Source organism: Triturus cristatus, chromosome 4_1 (assembly GCF_964204655.1).
Source record: "Triturus cristatus chromosome 4_1, aTriCri1.1, whole genome shotgun sequence".
Lineage (NCBI taxonomy): Eukaryota > Metazoa > Chordata > Amphibia > Caudata > Salamandridae > Triturus > Triturus cristatus.
Genome location: NC_140585.1, coordinates 975,396,549 through 975,416,797, shown reverse-complemented (window position 1 = coordinate 975,416,797; position 20,249 = coordinate 975,396,549). Strand labels below are relative to the sequence as shown.

General features: G+C 44.1%; 1 long non-coding RNA gene across 1 annotated transcript in view; it reads left to right on the top strand.

Moving 5' to 3' along the window:
• The first annotated feature begins 13,454 nt into the window (after window positions 1–13,454).
• Window positions 13,455–20,249, top strand: part of LOC146855926 (uncharacterized) — a 291,628-nt gene continuing 284,833 nt past the window's right edge. The window contains exons 1-2 of the long non-coding RNA XR_014980886.1: window positions 13,455–13,592; window positions 15,275–15,476. This is a non-coding gene — a long non-coding RNA (uncharacterized LOC146855926). The remainder of the gene's footprint in view (window positions 13,593–15,274; window positions 15,477–20,249) is intronic.

Here is a 20,249-nt window from a genome sequence, read left to right as displayed (position 1 = left end):
CACGCATACCAAACTCTTGCCAGCACATTGTCAGCCCAGGCAGGTGGTCTTTCAACGCTGGGACACTCTATTGAGTATCTGTGCGCTTTATAAGCACCCAATTAGCATAACATAACACTGGCACTTATTCTTTTGCAAATGAAGCACTGGGCAGTGGGGCCTTGCTGCCTCACAGTTATGCTATAGATATTTTTTTAGAGCGCGGCGGTTACCCGAGGGTGTCCTGGCACTAGTCACTTCTCCTTTAGGCAGAAACGGAAGACAGGAGTTTTACTTATCAAAATACCAGGTTTGTAGTCCCCTCCTGAATGCCAAAAGATCAGTGGCACTTCTCAGGTGACACAGAAGGTCATTCCAGGCTTTTGCTGCACAGAAAGAAAAACTCCTACCACCCCACAATGCTTTTTCTGTGGAAGGCACTGTGACCCACTTGGCTCCCAGCGAGCGAAGAGTTCTTTTCGGTGTATATCATTGAAACTAACATTTTAAATGGTCGGGTCCTATACCTTGGAGAGCTTTAAAAACCATACAGAGGGATTTAAAACGCACTCGATTCCTCACAGGGAGCCAGTGCAATTTTGGTATTTCTTTAGAGAATGAGGAAAACCTGGGCGTACCAGTGAGTAATCTCGCAGCTGCATTTTGCAGTATCTGGAGAGTATTCATAAATCTTTCTTGAATGTTCAAATAGAGACTGTTACATTCATCCAGCCTTGACATGACCAGTGCTGTGACCACTGTTAGCCTGCTGACGGGTGGTAAAAACTGCAGTATTTTCTTGATTGTTCTAAGAACATATGCTGTTGTCGATGCCTCTGCATTTACTTGGTCACCAAAGGTAAGTCGCTCATCCACTATTACTCCTATGTTTTTAACTTTTTTAGAAGGCATGGGGAGAGTGCCCATAGAGTCCGGCCACCAATTTGGGGTCCAGAAGCTGGCATCATTCCCTAACAGTATGACTTCAGTTTTGCCTGAATTAAGTTTTAGCAATTTTCAGACATCCATATTCCATACAATCTTGGAAGCGTTTATCCAATCCCACCTCCTGACCTGATATCAGAGACACCACAATTTGGGTGTCATCTGCGTATGAGGTGAGGCCAAACCCAAAAGCACTAATAAGAGGGGCCAATGATGAAACATATACATTAAAAAGTGTAGGCTTAGTGAGGACCCCTGCGGGACGCCACAGGGCAGTGCAAAAGGTATAGACTGGCATTCACCCAGAGATACAGTTTGTACTCTGTCTGTTAAGAAGGATTTTATAAGATCCCATGCTCTAGCCTGGATCCCACATGCCTATACACGATCTATCAGGATGTCATGATGGACTGTATCAAAGGCCGCAGACAGATCCAATAGGATCATGGCTGCTTTGCCACCCCGATCCATGGCTTCCCTAATCTCTTTAGTGGCCTTAATGAGAGCTGAATCAGTACTATGTCCCTCTCTAAAGCCATATTGGGTAGAGTCCAAGGCTTGTGTTTCACCTAAGAAGGCACTAAGTTATCGATTCATAGTTTTTTCAATCAGTTTTGCTGGAAACAGAAGACAAGAAATCGGGCGAAAGTTATTTGGATCCTTAGGGTCCAGGCTAGGCTTCTTTAGAAGGGGCAGGATTGAAGCAACCTTCCAGAGTTTATGGAACTGCTCTGTTTCAAACATGCCATTATACATAGATTACAGTGAGCGGGCAACCAGACCCGGGGCCAATTTGACTGCAGCGACCAGGCATGGATCATAGGGTTACCCTGATTTTGCTGTCATAAGGAGTTTAAGAGTATCATTAGAGGACAATGGCAGGAACTTGTCAAAGGTATGGGGGGAACCTCCTTCGACTTAAGTTCCTCTCGTACCATATCTGTCCCAGCTCCGCTTGGGCCGCTAAAGGCCGAGAAGATGGTCTCCACTTTATTAAAAAAGAACTTGGCTATGTCTTCATATAGTTCCTGACTCGACTGAACTTTAGCCGGGCAAGGAGAAGCCAGGCTAGATACCGTTTTAAATAGCTCTTTCGTAGAGTTTTTCTCTAGGTCAATTTGGGTTTTGTAGAACTTTTTTTAGCAGAAAAAGGAGTTGTTTATAACTCTGGAGGCTGTTTTAATATTGCTTTTTCTCCATTTCTTTGGAGTCTTTCCTCCAGCTCCGCTCAAGACGTTTACATATGAGTTTTTGATTTCTCAGTTCTTCCGAAAATCATGGAGTGGAGGGTTGTAATCTTTTGGGAAATAATTTTTTTACTGGAGCTAGTTTACAACAGGGTTGCTCCACCCATTTGGTATATACAATGGTTGCCTCCTCCACTCCCGAAGGCATTTGGGCTGCCGTGGATGTAAGGAGTTCCTGTGGAGCGGTCCCCTCAACTGTATTCCAGGCTCTGATTTCTATCTGTCCTTTAGGACGTTTCCCACTAGCGTGCTGAGCCATAAGAGTCAACTCAATTGGATGGCCACGTGATCAGTCCATACCAGAGGTATTAAATCCAGTGAACAGAAGACAAGAGTGTCTCCCCACTCCCGGAAGGGCCTCACAGTGGCCAGACATGCTACCCATGACAATGCCTGATGTGAGATACAGTTTGTACTCGGTCTGTTAAGAAGGATTTTATAAGATCCCATGCTTTATCCTGGATCCCACATGCCTATAAACGATCCATCAGGATGCAATGATAGACCGTATCAAAGGCCGCAGACAGATCCAATAGGATCGCGGCTGCTTTGCCACCCAGATCCACGGCTTCCGTAATCTCTTCAGTAGCCTTCATGAGAGCTGACTCAGTACTATGTCCCTCTCTAAGCCATATTGGGTAGAGTCCAAGGCTTGTGTTTCGCCTAAGAAGGCACTAAGTTGTCGATTCATAGTTTTTTCAATCAGTTTTGCTGGAAGCGGAAGACGAGAAATTGGGCGAAAGTTATTTGGATCCTTAGGGTCCACGCTAGGCTTCTTTAGAAGGGGCAGGATTGAAGCAACCTTCCAGAGTTTAGGGAACTGCCCTGTTTCAAACATGCCATTATAAATAGATTACAGTAAGCGGGCAACCGGACCCGGGGCCAATTTGACCGCAGCGACCAGGCATGGATCATAGGGTTACCCTGATTTTGCTGTCAGAAGGAGTTTAAGAGTATCATTAGAGGACAATGGCAGTAACTTGTCAAAGGTATGGGGGGAACCTCCTTCGACTTAAGTTCCTCTTGTACCATATCTGTCCCAGCTCCGCTTGGGCCGCTAAAGGCCGAGAAGATGGTCTTCACTTTATTAAAAACGAACTTGGCGATGTCTTCACATAGTTCCTGACTCGACTGAACTTTAGCCGGGCCAGGAGAAGCCAGGCTAGATACCGTTTTAAATAGCTCTTTCATAGAGTTTTTCTCTAGGTCAATTTGGGTTTTGTAGAACTTTTTTTAGCAGAAAAAGGAGTTGTTTATAACTCTGGATGCTGTTTTAATATTGCTTTTTCTCCATTTCTTTGTAGTCTTTCCTCCAGCTCCGCTCAAGACGTTTACATATGAGTTTTTGATTTCTCAGTTCTTCCGAAAATCATGGAGTGGAGGGTTGTAATCTTTTGGGAAATAATTTTTTTACTGGAGCTAGTTTACAACAGGGTTGCTCCACCCATTTGGTATATACAATGGTTGCCTCCTCCACTCCCAAAGGCATTTGGGCTGCCGTGGATGTAAGGAGTTCCTGTAGAGCGGTCCCCTCAACTGTATTCCAGGCTCTGATTTCTATCTGTCCTTTAGGACGTTTCCCACTAGCGTGCTGAGCCATAAGAGTCAACTCAATTGGATGGCCACGTGATCAGTCCATACCAGAGGTATTAAATCCAGTGAACAGAAGACAAGAGTGTCTCCCCACTCCCGGAAGGGCCTCACAGTGGCCAGACATTCTACCCATGACAATGCCTGATGTGAGATACAGTTTGTACTCGGTCTGTTAAGAAGGATTTTATAAGATTCCATGCTTTATCCTGGATCCCACATGCCTATAAACGATCCATCAGGATGCCATGATGGACCGTATCAAAGGCCGCAGACAGATCCAATAGGATCGCGGCTGCTTTGCCACCCAGATCCACGGCTTCCGTAATCTCTTCAGTAGCCTTCATGAGAGCTGACTCAGTACTATGTCCCTCTCTAAAGCCATATTGGGTAGAGTCCAAGGCTTGTGTTTTGCCTAAGAAGGCACTAAGTTGTCGATTCATAGTTTTTTCAATCAGTTTTGCTGGAAGCGGAAGACGAGAAATTGGGCGAAAGTTATTTGGATCCTTAGGGTCCACGCTAGGCTTCTTTAGAAGGGGCAGGATTGAAGCAACCTTCCAGAGTTTAGGGAACTGCCCTGTTTCAAACATGCCATTATAAATAGATTACAGTGAGCGGGCAACCGGACCCGGGGCCAATTTGACTGCAGCGACCAGGCATGGATCATAGGGTGACCCTGATTTTGCTGTCATAAGGAGTTTAAGAGTATCATTAGAGGACAATGGCAGGAACTTGTCAAAGGTATGGGGGGGATCCTCCTTAGACTTAAGTTCATCTCGTACCATATCTGTCCCAGCTCCGCTTGGGCCGTTAAAGGCCGAGAAGATGGTCTCCACTTTATTCAAAAAGAACTTGGCGATGTCTTCACATAGTTCCTGACTCAACTGAACTCTAGCCGGGCCAGGAGAAGCCAGGCTAGATACCGTTTTAAATAGCTCTTTCGTAGAGTTTTTCTCTAGGTCAATTTGGGTTTTGTAGAACTTTTATTTAGCAGAAGAAGGAGTTGTTTATAACTCTGGAGGCTGTTTTTATATCGCTTTTTCTCCATTTCTTTGTAGTCTTTCCTCCAGCTCCGCTCAAGACGTTTACATATGAGTTTTTGATTTCTCAGTTCTTCCGAAAACCATGGAGCGGAGGGTTGTAATCTTTTTCGTAAGTATTTCTTTACTGGGGCTAGTTTACAACAGGGTTGCTCCACCCATTTGGTATATACAATGGTGGCCTCCTCCACTCCCGAAAGCATTTGGGCCGCTGTGGAGGTAAGGAGTTCCTGTAGAGCGGTCCCCTCAACTTTATTCTAGGCTCTGATTTCTATTTGTCCTTTAGGATGTTTCCCACTAGCGCGCTGAGCCGTAAGAGTCAACTCAAATTGGACGGCCGTGTGGTCAGTCCATACCAGAGCTATTAAAACCAGTGAACAGAAGACAAGAGTGTCTCCCCACTCCCGGAAGGGCCTCACAGTGGCCAGACATGCTGCCCATGACAATGCCTGATGTAAAAGCAATGAGCATGAATGGATGGTGACAGAGAAACTCAGTGAATGCCGCGCAAGAAGTAACTTCTTCTGTGATGTATGGTCACTACCAACCACCATGAACAGGGATGCTTACTAACATTGTTTAACAACAAAAAGTGTTTTTTTTAGTATAAATGCACTAATTTGCGTAATGATGGCATTACAGGAAATGGCAGCGCTCAACCAACCAGGAAACTTGATGGGGAGTAAAGCATTGACTGACTCTGTTGTTTAGTTCTAGTCTGCACAGAGTTGGCCAAGGACAGGATCGACCCATGGAACAATCCGCCCCAGGGAATAAGCACACTTCTGGGAGGGAAGCTTGTTCTCCCTGCCCTATAAGGTGCAGGACCACTGATATTTATATGTGAAAAAGGTCAGGTTAATGAGACAGCCCTGCTTCACAACAGTCAGATACCTTCCCATTGCTTTACAGACTGTATTGACAATGGGGACAATGTACTCCACTGAATCACTAATTCAGTGGAGCATGGCTAAAGAATTAAAACAAAAACTTTTTAAAAGCACTGGCGTAATTTTGTAAGCTCGTGCACCATGCATGTGCGTACCTTCAAAATGACACAGCAGCTTTTTTTCAGTTATCAATCCAAGTTGGATTGGTAACTAAAACGGAAAAAAACTGGTGAAATTGTGTTTTTTAAAGAGCGCCAGGGAAGCTACACACGGGGTAGAAGCAACAGGGTCAAGCAACGTGGTGGGCGGGAGCATAAGTGTCACAGGGGAGCAGGGGGTGCAAGCAACACTGGGGGTGGTAGATATCTAGGTACCATGTGATGGGGGAAAGGCTACAGAGAGAGAGTAAAGTGAGTGCTCAGGAGGGGGCGCAAATAGGTGGTAAAGAGAAAAGCGGAGCTAAGAGGAGAAGCACATGGGCGAGAGAAAGTAATGAGAGAAGTATAAGAGGGAGACAGTTGGAAAACAAGTCGGAGTGTTTAAACATAAACAAAAAAGTATCACCTGAAAAGTGAGCAGTGGAGGGACACAAATAATCCATGCAAGAGACAAACACAAGAAAAGGAAGGAACGTCTACACACAGGGCTGACTTTAACACTGGTGGCGCCCTGTGCGACAATGTTTGTTGGAGCCCCCCACCAATGACCACCTCTGCCCCGGATTCCCTCACTAGCACCCTATAACAGTGCCCCTCAAGTCTCCATAACCACTGTCTCTCAGATTCATTTAGTTGTATAGCACCACTCATACCAGTGTGAGGTGTCAGAGCGCTTTACATCACACACACATTGCACAGAGTCAATCATGTGTGTGATCAGAGTATAGGAAATGTTACATCAGACAGAACTACAAGTTGTTGTGTAGGAGTGACATGTCAGCGATACTGGTAGGCAATATAGTTTTGAGTCCTTACTCTGGAAAAGCACAAATTCTGAATTTAAAACGTAACATCATTTTTAGGGGCTCTTTTTAATAATAAGAATTGTTTTATACCCAAATAAACCTTTTTGGCAAGATTAGGATAATAAAAGACTGGGCAAAAAAACATACAGCTCTAACATATTCCCTGCAGTTTGCATGTAGCTCTTTGATGACAGTTAATAGCTCAATGTTCTATATTAGGATTTCGACTTATAAAAGACAAGTAACAAAAGGAGCTCTCTTACAGAAGCAGTAACCCACTGATGTATTTACATTATATGCATTTTGTTATCTGCATGGTACACGTTCTTAGCATCAGGCATTTTAACCCTCTGCACTTCCTTAGGATGAGTAAAAACTTCCACTAAACAAACCTGGTCTCTTTCCAGGAGGACAATTAATCACAGGAGTTATCTTGACATTTTAATTGATGCCCGAAAATTGCTGGAGGCCAGGAACGCAGCTGCAGGTGCTTTTAAAATGAGAATATATTTGCAAAAATGACGCCCCCACCTCAAGTCAGCGCCCAGTGCAGTGGCACCGATAGCAGCACCCTAGAGCCGGCCCTGTCTGCACACACTAGTTCAATAAGAAGCAAGCAAATTTGAGCGACAGTGAAGCCAACCAATGGTAAGCAATGGACTGGGCTCGAAGTCCCACTGTAGCTGGCAATGCATCTCACAAAAAGCATATGTGCTATCTAGTAGGCGCAACTTAAAAATGTCTATGCATGTGTGTAAACCTTTACTTTTTTAATAGAAGAGCAGTAAATTCAACTAAATCTTATCATGACAGCAAAGCAAAACAAATAAACTTGCAAGAGTGATTAGTGAATAGCTCTGTCTCCTCATAAAAGACTAAGGCGTCCAGATAGCAAGCACGTCCTAAACATAAAAGCCATACATACACCAGCAACTAAAATATCACTGACAGTGTCACTGGCAAAGTTTCAAGCTGCACTATTCTGCATCCGGTGTCTAATGAAGTCTAACTAAAAGGACTTAATGCCCCATTATTGAAGCTACTGGGATCATAAATGGGATATTCGTACTATCCACAAAGTGCCATAGCCTTCATGTATAGCCCATCCAAACAATGGAAAGTCATGAAAAACAGGTGAAAGCCAAAGGCTGAAGGAGGCAGATCCAAAGACCCCCTCGCTCTGTACTTAGCTTTGTATATTTTCAAGAACTGATGACACCAACTCGTCCAGAAATCTAAAAAGGTGTCTGGAGCCAGAAATAAAAAAAATGAATACTGTGAAGCCTGAAGACATAGTTATAAAAGGACCACTTCATTACCCATAAATCTGCTCTACGTATTGCTTCCATGAGCACGTGTGCATGTAGGCCATGATTGGTCTATCATCAGTTTATTTGTGTATACATAGTAGAGTCCAGTGAATCAAATTGCCTGAAGAATATGTGTTGCCTGAAGTGACTGATTGCCAAGGCCCTCCAAGGATTAGTCAGTCCCTGTTTTGTAAGAATCCCAGTACTTAATAATGTACTTGGTTCAGGTCAGGGTGTTCATCTTCATGCCCACTCGCTCTGTAAAGGCGTTCTATTCAGAACCATTGTACGTAAATATATCTTACGTGGATATTCTGACACCCTGGCTTGGATGGAGATATCCTGGGCCTGCGTATGAGTGCTCAGGGGCTAAGGGAACAAGAGTTCAGCACGCTCGCAAGACAGCACTGAGCTCCCATTTGAAATGGCAAGCATATGGACACATGCATGCCTACTCAGGGAGAGAAACTCCAAGCATATGGACGCATGCATGCATACTCTAGGAGAGAAACTTCAAGCATATTGAGGCATGCATGCATACTCTGGGAGAGAAACTTCAAGCAGATGGAGGCATGCATGCCTACTCTGGGAGAGAAACTACAAGCATATGGACACATGCATGCATACTCTAGGAGAGAAACTTCAAGCATATGGAGGCATGCATGCCTACTCTGGGAGAGAAACTCCAAGCATATGGACGCATGCATGCATACTCTAGGAGAGAAACTTCAAGCATATGGAGCATGCATGCATACTCTGGGAGAGAAACTTCAAGCATATGGGTGCATGCATGCATACTCTGGGAGAGAAACTTCAAGCATATGGAGGCATACATGCATACTCTAGGAGAGAAACTTCAAGCATATGGAGTCATGCATGCATACTCTCGGAGAGAAACTTCAAGCAAATGGAGGCATGCATGCATACTCTGGGAGAGAAACTCCAAGCATATGGATGCATGCATTCATATTCTGGGAGAGAAACTTCAAGCATATGGAGGCATGCATGTATACTCTGGGAGAGAGACTTCAAACTTCAAGCATATGGAGGCATGCATGCATACTCTGGTATAGAAACTTCAAGCATATGGATGCATGCATGCATACTCTATGAGAGAAAATTCAAGCATATGGAGGCGTGCATGCTTACTGTAGGAGAGAAACTTCAAACATATGGAGACATGCATGCATGCTCTGGGAGAGAAACTCCAAGCATATGGACGCATGCATGTATACTCTAGGAGAGAAACCCCAAAACCCCAGATACAGGGCTTGCTGCAGCCCAGCCCTGATGCAATGAGTAATGTTTGCCCATATTACCACTGCAATGCGATGATTCACTCTGTGGCCACACTGTCCCTGCATTAAAAAAGTGCCTTTTCCTTCATGCGGCTCCTTCTCTGGGGGCAGGTCTAGACTAGAACAGTAAACTCAGGCCTCCTCGCTGTTACCAGAGGGAAATATGACTTGACTTTTTCATTGGAAATTAGCTTTGAGTCACCAATATAAACAAAAAAGTAGGACGGCTATTTCTTACTTGTTTGAGCTTTGCAAAATTATTAACAAAATGTATTTTAGGTTTAACGTGTGAGCACGCACTCTAATAAAACAAAACCACACTCTTCCTTTGTTAGAGAATGATGCTTTAGGAAATTATAGGGTGTAGTTGCTGTTTGTTGTCAAGAGTTTTACTCAATGACAGAATACATGTATTCTGCTGCTTATATAACGATGAAACAACAGGGTTTGGTCTCCCAGGGAATACTCTAGGAAGAATGACCCTTAGGCCCTCAGGGACTTTGGTTGTTATAACCTGTTTGGTAATAACAAAACTGCAGGTTAATTACTTTGGATTTGGGTTTCAGGTTAAAAGTGAAACAAGCATTGGCAATGGCAATAGGTCTGTCTTTAACGCAATGTTATATGGTAATGTGAATCGTTAAAAAGCTGCGGCGGCTCCTACGCTATGGCAGAGGAGCGTCGTTCCCCTGAACACGTGAAAAAGAATATGATAATAAAACATGTTTTGTATCATTTTCTTTTTCCTCTGAGGGCTGAGTCTTGACGGTGGGGCCATTGCGATGGTTGCTATCAGTGCGCATGTCGGTTTTGCTGCCCATCTTAAGACGGCCAAACCGACATGTGCACTGAGCTGTATCCAACCCGAACTGCATTGGCGAGTCGAAGACGGCAGGCACAGGCTCCCAGTCTCTTTGTGAGCAGAAATTGAGGGTGCTCAGGCCAATCCTGATGCTGCTCTCAACGGTATGAGAGCAGCGTCTGGATTGACTGCAGAGGAGTCTGGGGGACTGGAGCCAGAGAGGAGCAGAAGAGTGGCGATGCGGCAGGTAAGTTAATTGTTTTTGTGTTTTGTGTTATGCCGTCGTCCCGTCCACCCCTCCACCCCACTACTTTGGTTTGAGAATGGTCGCTACTGGTTACAAGTAGATATCATGGGAATGGATATGTGTTACTGTGGAAGCAAAGAGCTATATAATAATATTGATGTAGGTTAGAAGGCCAAGTGACAGTTGCACTGTCAAGCCAGACCTACCAATCTGTGTAGGTTAATGACTGTCCTCTTCCTATCTGTGCTGCTTGCAGAGAAAAACACAATACATTCTCTAGTTATTTAACACACTTAAAACTCATTACAATGTCATGTGTGGCCCTGAAAAGTCAAGCTCTGGCAGCTTGACAAATACACAAAATTGTGTAAAGGTCAAGCACTTTTTGTGGGAGCACACAACGCCTGCCCAATCAAAACATGTGCGCCTTGCTCTGAAGATGTGGGCGGAGCCAAAGCACCTCTCCTTGTGATTTTCACATAATTCTCTGGCCACAGCTGCTCTGTCAAGCCAGACCATAAAAATGGGGAATAGTTTGCCTTACCAATGTTGCTGCATATTTTTATGGTCTGGCTTGATAGCGCAGCTGTCACCAGACAATTGTGTGAGCTTGCCTTAAAAACCTCACTTGCATTTAATTAATTCTTATATTCAGGAGCCTACCCTAACAACTGTTGCGTCTCTTTGTGTCTATAATGACAATGGAGAGCACAGGGCTCTTCATCTTCCATCTTCAATTTCGTGATGTGGGTGGCGGGGGGAGGTAATTTACAGGAAGATAGCCTGTAATGAGCCCCCTCAGTGTGCCTTGGGCTGACAAAGAGAGAAAGTCCAAACTCTAGGCCATGTAAGGCTAAGACACAACTTTTTTTATCATTGAACGTATTTTAGATGTTAACTATATCATGGACCTAGCTCCAAGGAGCAGACGACGGGGTAGGAACAAGTACTTTGGACAGCACTTAATACCATAGGTATCACAAATACTTGCAAACAAGTAAAATATTTGCATTAGATCAAACATATTCACAATATGAGATAAAATGACAGAAAGCGATTTGCCATAAATCACTCAATTTTTGATCAAGTGTCAAGATGGGATTAGCAGCCTAGACTTCAAGGTTACTAAACCACTGAACCAAATATGTCCCACTTTTGTTGCGTATCCTTTCCACACACTCTGGCTTAGACGCAGACAGCGGGAATCAACAATCTGGGCATACCAGTCTAACTCAATGCCTTTGCGTCCTGTTGTCCACAATGCCCCTTTCCATATATTGGACCTGTTTGGTCTTGGTTCTTTGTTATGCTTAGAGGGAGCATTATGGGTGGGGGGCAGATCTGTCCGGGCTGTCCTGGAATTAGCAGCTGCCTAGCAAAGCAAGCTGATGCCTTCCCAGGTCCGTTGTGCCTGGTGTGGGAAAACTGAGAGGTGGAAGACAAGGTGCAAGCTGGACCAGTCCGTCGAGTGTGCGAGAAACATATCTAGTCTTTTTGCTGCCTTCCACATCTGTAGCAAAGCCCAGCAGGAGATGCAACAAGACAGCATAAGTGTCACAGCCACTCCCACTAAAATGAGGAACAGCCCGAGAGAGCGGCAAGTATTGCAAGAAACCCTCTAAGAGTTACCACTGCCATTTGCAAAGAAGTGGAGAAATAAGGAGTAGGGTGGCAATGGGACCTGGCATACGTGTGGTGAGTATGAAAGCTGGATAAAAGGTGATGCAGAACTAACCCTGTTTGGAGGTAATGACTTGTTCAGGTATTTCTAAGGGCAACCCACACCTCACAAACATTCACACCTTACCCACATGCCTATATGTAACGTGCTTATCTTCTGAGCTTTTGTCACTAACTTTGTGAATCTGGCTTTTGTTTATCCTCTGTGAAGGAGCAGGAAACTTAATACAACAACCAGACCTTCTTATGGGGAAAATAACTTCTCAAACAATTATGGCAGCATCTTACGGAACTGGGCTAAGCACTGACTAGCCTTCACTTCAAGGGTCCCTGCTATGTTGGACCTGTGAGGAAGTGATTTTCTGCATGAGGCTGGTTGGCGTGTGTGTAGCGGGCTGGACTAGCTGTTGACTTGAGTCCCACAAGTATACTGTTTCCCTTACTCTACGAACGAACAAGAAGAGTCCCACTGTATTGGAAAAGATTATCTTCCCAGTGACCTTTATAGTTTTTAAGGAAAACTGTAAGTTTTCTTAAACTAACCCTCACCCACCAAGATGTCCCATAGTGGCATGCATCATCATCGGGTTCTTCCCACACGCTGCGGGACGGACGTGCTGCGACCAACGGAGACGTGGGAGCACTTTGTAGGATGCAAACTATAAGGTAAATGATGGTATAAGAGGGTCTATTTAGTGGGTTAAAAATACCTGGCTAATTGGGAACTAAATATTTATTCAATCCTATAGCTGGTATTATTAAAAGTGGGGAAAGGAGAAACACACATTAATGTGTGTGTATCTCCTTAATGTGTGTATATCTCTCAAACTTGACAGAGCGCGGAGCAAGTTTGCACGCCAATATAGTTCTGAAATTGGACAAACTGGGAGTATGCTGGTGTGCATCTTACCACCTTTGTTGCTCATTATATGATTTTCTCGTCCGAAATCGGTGAGATTGCACCCAAGAATAAACTTGATGAAAACGGAGTAAGCAAGCAGAAAAAGAAATGGAGTATGACTTTCATGTAATTTATGACGATCGGCACAGGAGTTTGATTTCCTGTCATGGCAGAGCAGCTTGAGATAGTACATTTAATAGGCACCTCAATGACTGTTTATGTGGCTACCTCTTTTAACACATACGAACTGTTTGTTGAGGACATTATAGACGCATATCTCTGGGGTTTGAGTTATGTTCACTCATCATTGTAAATGTTGTTGTATTGGCACATTGCAGTGGTAATTGGGGTATTGTGGAACACATCATGTTGAAAGGGGTTTATTACAAGGCCTTCTGGGATATGCAGTTTTTTAGAGAGGAAGATGCAAGCTAACATGAAACATGCAAATTTTGTTACTGAGGAAAAACGTCTCTATAGACACGTGACTAATCACCTGGGGAGAGTTAAGAGGATTTAAAAATAAAGAACAGGCTCTCACCGATGGTTTCAGCCTTCACTGAAAGGGATATGCGTGGCACGGCACGCTAGGAAATCTGAACGCGTGGCCATGGTATTTGTAATGCTGTTGCATACAAAACTGGCATTTCGCAAGATGGATTGTATTTAAACAAGGGATGCAATTCATCACATGTTACGGTAAGCACATTCTCAGTTACTTAGGGGTTGCTATAAGGTGACAAGATCGTATATGGGAAAGATGTTTAACTCAGGGAGGTTCATCAGTTATATGCTTTACCTTACTTTAATTAGGGTGCTGTGGTAAAGGGATTGTTGTTGCAACACATGATTGTTTAATGCAATGTTCACGTAGTTGGCCACAGAAATCGGTTGTTTTTAATTGATTATTTACTGAGGCAATATGGCTCGAGTAAAATTGATGCTATGTGTATTCATGCTATTAAATTCAACTAGGAATGTAATTTCAAGGTTGAGAGTTATGTGCAAAACCTATTTTTTGTATTATAGATGCCCCCAACAAAGGGATTTGTTCCCGAAATGCATTGGGTTACTTTTAATAAATTGTGACATGTGGAACCTACCTCTGCTCCTGTGCTTGTGTGAACATCTACACATAATATGGAATGAGTAAAACGAATTGAAGGAATAATGAATAAGAAAGGAGTAAAAAGTATAAGCAAAACATGGATAAAATGAAAATTAAACAACATGAATTTAATTCATTTGATTCATTCAGCGATGTGGCTGTGCAGCTTGAATAGGAACCGAAGTGGTTCCTTTGTGTTTGGTTACTTTGCAGAGCAATGGGATGGAGCGCGGAGCAAGTTTGCACGCCAATATAGTTCTGAAATTGGTCAAACTCTGACAAACTGGGAGTATGCTGGTGTGCATCTTACCACCTTTGTTGCTCATAATATAATTTTCTCGTCCGAAATCGGTGAGATTGCACCCAAGAATAAACTTGATTAAAACGTAGTAAGCAAGCAGGAAAAGAAATGGAGTATGACTTTCATGTAATTTATGACGATCGGCACAGGAGTTTGGTTTCCTGTCATGGCAGAGCAGCTTGAGATGGTACACTTAATAGGCACCTCAATGACTGTTTATGTGGCTACCACTTTTAACGCATACGAACTGTTTGTTGAGGACATTTTAGACGCATTTCTCTGGGGTTTGAGTTTTGTTCACTCATCATTGTAAATGTTGTTGTATTGTCACATTGCAGTGGTAATTGGGGTATTGTGGAACCCATCATGTTAAAAAGGGTTTATTACAAGGCATTCTGGGATATGCAGTTTTTTTAGAGAGGACGATGCGAGCTAACATGAAACATGCATGTTACTGAGGAAAAACGTCTCTATAGACAGGTGACTAATCACCAAGGGAGAGTTAGGAGGATTTCAAAATAAAGAACAGGCTCTCACCTATGGTTTCAGCTTTCACTGAAAGGGATATGCATGGCATGGCACACTAGGAAATCTGAACGCGAGTGTGGGGAAAAATATATATCTATATGTTTGCATCATCCAAATAAGTGAATCAATACCAAATTCTCCCCCACACTATCTCAGACCCACCCCTCATTTACAAATCTATTCCAGCCTGACCCAAGGACCTTTCATTTCCCTCTCTGACACGTCCTGGGTTAACAGCTCTCAAAAGCCTCTGATTCTTGCTGGTTTAGCTTAAACTTGCTTTCTGTCCCATTGTGTCCTTATTTTTGCTCTATGTCTTGTGCTTGCATGCCAATTCTATTTGTATATGTACAAATGTATTTGGCCTTGTCCACATCTAAGGATTTTACTTATGAAAGCACTTTCTGCCCTACATATGCTCCCCTGATTATCTATGTGGGGCAGAAGAAGCTTGTTCCAAGATGTGACACTGCGTCTGCCTTCTGCCTTGGCATGCCAATAAAGGGAGAAGGGTGCAAATACATTTCCTGTGTTTTGTGGCTGCTGGAGTCTGTTTGCTTCGCTCTGAGGAGGGTTGGAAGATTTATTACCCAGCAGAATGGCGTCAGAAGTGAGATGCATTGAAGGACTGTAATGTCAGCAGTTGGTAAGTAGGCTGTAAAGCTAAAATAACTTGCTAAAGTGACCTTTCAGTGTTTCAAATGCTTAGTTAAAACATAGTATTATTTTTTTTTTAAAAAGGGGTAGTAACTGGCATTTAATCTAACTATGGGACTGTAGAGAAACATTCATTGACATTTTTTATCATCATTGAAATCTTTCTCTGTATCAATACCTTTGAAGTGATATGTGGCAGGGGTCTATGGGACCCCATAACCCACAACAGGGGAGCCTAGGCAAAAGAATAATTTATGACCCAAAAGTAGAGGGGACAAAGAAATAATAACAACCCTCCCGGAATGTAGCGTGGGAGGCATTGACTATTGGCTGGCGGCAAGTGACAAGGAAATGATTTTCAAATTTGCACTTTTCTGTCATTGATCAATGGCTGTATTTAATTATGTTTGTGTTCTTTAAAAGTATTGTCCCGCTATGTTTCTTTGAAATGCTTCTTTGAGTGATATAAAAAAATAGTGCATTAATGCATCAGAGAAGTCACATTGTTTTGTGTAGTGTCTGAGTGGTCCCCAACTGTTGATTTTTTTTTTTTTCCTCTCAAATCTCTCTATCCAAATCTTAACCAATTTTTCCTTCCAGGAGACAAATGTGTTTATTTTTCAGGGTTTAAAATTGTGAGTGAAGGGCACAATGGGCACCGGCACTTCTAATGGAACAATGGAGGTGGTAAGGCCTTGCATGGTAAAAATGACAAAACAATTGTTTAAACAACTATCATTAGAGAAGGATTTTAAATTACCAGCAGAAAGCCCAGCAGCTCAGGTTGTAAAAGATACAAATTGTTTAGAATATGTAACACCTTTTTGCACGCTAGTATGGACGTGGAAAGGGAATGAAGGGCTGTGGCCTAGATTTGGTTCTCTTGAGATAGATGATACTGAACGCTTGACAGAAAGTATACACTTAAAGGGTGACCCATCATGGGATTCACACTATGTGAAAGATTGTTTACAGCAGTGGCTTTCAATTGCAAGAAATAAAGTCCTCCATTCAAAAAAGAAAGGCCAGGGGAATGCCTCTACTGAATACAGAGACTGCTCTGCAATAGCAATAATAAACAGTGAGTGCAAGAAACGTTATAAAAAGGAGCTAGAACTAGCAAAAGATTGGCCCACATCTTATGGCCAGTGTTTATTGGAATTAAGTAACTATGTGCAAACAGAACAGCATTTGTTGTCACTATGGCAAAAGTGTGGGTTTTCAACAATTGAAGCAGACCGGGTAAAAGAAATACCAAATGCCATTACTTCTAGGACTGCTGCTCTGCTATGTATTTGGACGTACCACCAACTAAATATTGACATAAATAGGTTAAAGAAACTGTTTATTGCCTCCAAGCCTCAAGGCCTTTTTGTCAAACTGGGGAATGGAGGAGACAGTGGGCAAATAACTAGTAGCGCATTGACGGATGAGGAGATTTTGTTGTTTACTGACGAAGAAAGGAAAAGACAGAGTAGATGCAAATAGTGAATTTAATTCCTGGGTCTCAGAGCCAGCAATGAGAACAGCCACCCAACATTGGGACAAAACATCCAGTCTGCAGGGCCTGTTTCTCTTGCCCCTCAATTCTCAGCCCCTCCTCCAACAACTTCAATTTACCCATCACTTTCAGGCCCCTACATACAGTGTGAAAGACATAACACACCTGAGCAAGCACTGGTTTCACAAGCAAACTTAACATGTGTACCTTATTTCCACATATCCCTGGAAGGTGATTTAACTGGGGTATCTGACATACCAACTAGCCCGAGAGAAGGCAGTTTTAGAACACCAGTCCTGAAAGGGCACTTATCCTTAGCAGGGGACATGCTATATGCTTTTGAATCCCCAGCCCTAACTTCCACTTTTGGTCTGAGGGAAGATTTAGGGCTCAGAGCAAAAGAAAGAAACAATGAGGAGGAACACGAGCAGTTGACACACCTGAGAAAAGAGGCAGATGAGTTCCAAGAAGAAGTGAACACTGATAGGGAGGAAATACAACGCTCCATTAATAAACTACAGAATAAGCTAAAGAGGAGGGAACGGCTGATACATACACGATCACGGACACGGACCCTAAAGGGAAAGGGTGAGAACTCATATACTGATGACATAGTATTGAACACTAAAATAACTGCACCAAAAATAGTATTGCGGGGACAGCCATGCTAAAGCCATGGACCTCTCTGGAGGCAACCCAAATGAGTAAGGATGCGCCTGACCCACTGACTGCCAGTGTAAAATATTAGTGCCTACCTATGCTCCTGTGCGAACATCTACTCATAATAAGGAATGAGTAAAACGAAATATTAGCGATGCAAAGCTGGGCGTTAATGTAAATGGCCTTGAGGCATGGAAACACCCGTTAGCGCGTCCTTGCTGATAGTGCGATAAAATTATCGCCGCTTTTCGTCCGAAAACGGACGCTAAAGCGGCAATAATTTTATCGCGGACCTTGATGATATACCCCTAAGTTCTAGCACTACTAAGGGTGGGCATAGTGGGGCTAAGTGAAGCAGCATGTAGTGTGCCCCAATCTACGCACACTACGCACTTCGCGTAGCCCCACTACGCGCCACCCGCCTCCCGCCCACCCTCCTTTTAAAAGATAACAACATAAATGTATAATAAATCAAATTAAAAGGCACTTGCCTGAAGCGCTGCGTCTCCGGGGCTCCCTCTTCCTGGTTTTCAACTTTTCTGACAAATGCGCATGCGCGGACGCCCGCGCATGCGCATTTCTTGCGAGAGGCGGGAGGCGGGTGGTGGGCGTCAGGCAGCTACGCTTCGCCCTTGCGTGTGCGTAGGCGCTGCCTGCTTCGCCTACTTCGAAAACTGCGAAGCAGGCAGCGCTACGTACACTACGTGGGCGAAGCGTAGTGTCGCGCCCAGGGTTAAGCACTACTAGGTATCTGTTGGACCTGGCCCTTTTTGCAGGGTCATCCCTAAACTTTTTGCCTTCCTTCTGTATTTTTTCTGACCTGGTGTTGGCTGTTTTATGACTCTACAACAAACAAATGATGGACGGAATGCTGACAATGCAGACATTCTCCCCCAGTCAAGAGATCTGGGTTAAATCCATCGTTCTTTTGCCCACTACACCACCCAAGTTTAGACATGGCCATATGCAAATCAGTCTTGACCCTGTGCCTCATGGGAACAGTCCAGCCCGAACTGCCAAGCCATGTCTTCCCTGGACCGGAATCAAGCATCCTAGGACCGGTTTCTGGCTATCAGCCGTCATCAGCCAGGATAGCTTGACTCCAGTGGTGTAGTGAGCACGGGTCCCACGTCTGGAATACCCATCCCACTTAGGGCGAAAAGCGTTACAACAAACAAATGATGGGCGGAATGCTGACAATGCAGACATTCTCCCCCAGTCAAGAGATCTGGGTTAAATCCATCGTTCTTTTGCCCACTACACCACCCCAGTTTAGACATGGCCATATGCAAATCAGTCTTGACCCTGTGCCTCATGGGAACAGTCCAGCCCGAACGGCCAAGCCATGTCTTCCCTGGACCGGAATCAAGCATCCTTGGACCGGTTTCTGGCTATCAGCCGTCATCAGCCAGGATAGCTTGACTCCAGTGGGCACCTTACCACTGCTGACCAGTGCTAAGGTGCATATGCTCTCCCTATGGTAAAATGTTAACATTGATTGGTGTCCATGATTGGTTCATTTGGTTTACTGTCAGCCCCTAGTAAAGTGCACCAGGAGTGCCAGGGCTTGTAAATACAAATACCACTGGTCGGCTTGCAGCACTGGTTGTGCCACCCACAGAAGCGGCCTAGTAAAATGTGTCTAGGGTCTGCCACTGCAGAACCTGCGCGCGGTCTGGTACTGTTGCGCTGATTGCACAAAAGCACCTACTTGCCAGTCCCCAAACCTTCACTTAACTACATATTAGTCATCCCTATGGTAGGCCCAAGGGCAGGGTGCATTGTAGGCATAAGGTAGGACATGCCCTGATGTGTGTGGCATGTCTTAATAGTGAATTACAGCCATTTTCGTTTTTCACTATTGAAGGCTACCTGCTCTACATAGGCCAGAATGGGCTGCTGGATTTACTACACGCTGTAATCCCAGTGGACTCATAGGGCATGGTAGAAAGTCAAGTTTAGTATGCCTGAATTCAGAATAATAAAATACTTCTTTTAGTAAAGTTTATTTTAATATCCTGTGTTTGTAAATACTACTTTTAGAAAGTTAGTATTTACTGACCTGGCCATTTCAGTCCGCCTCTGCTGTGTGTGTGTGTTCTGCCTAGCAACAGTAAGGAGCAGGGCTGGGGAATTCCAAGAGACAGGCTGGCTGCCAGGTGGTGGGTAGAGAGATTACACCAGGATGGATGGGAGGAGTACACCTTGACTCTGAATAGACCTGTGCCCTGCCACCACAATGCCGGCTCCGCCACCTGTGGAGCGGCTGATGTCTCTTCCCTGCTGCTGAAAGGAAAGAGCAGAGTCACCACAACAAAGTGCTCCAAAACTGGACTGAGCCAGGCCCAGGCCCCCTGGCGCTAAAGAACAAAAGAATTGTGCTATAAAAGTAGGAGCCTGGCTCCTAAGAAATCAGATCCTGTTTACGCAACGACGAACCTCTGCCTGAAGGAGAAGGACCTGGAGAAGCTGAAGGAGGAATACTGTCTCTCTGCCTGAGAGACTGGCCTGCAGTGGGTGCCTGTCTGCTGGAAGGAGAGGAAAAGACTACAGAAAAAGACTTTGATTCAACTTGCGCTTTTAAACAATCTCCAAGGGCTT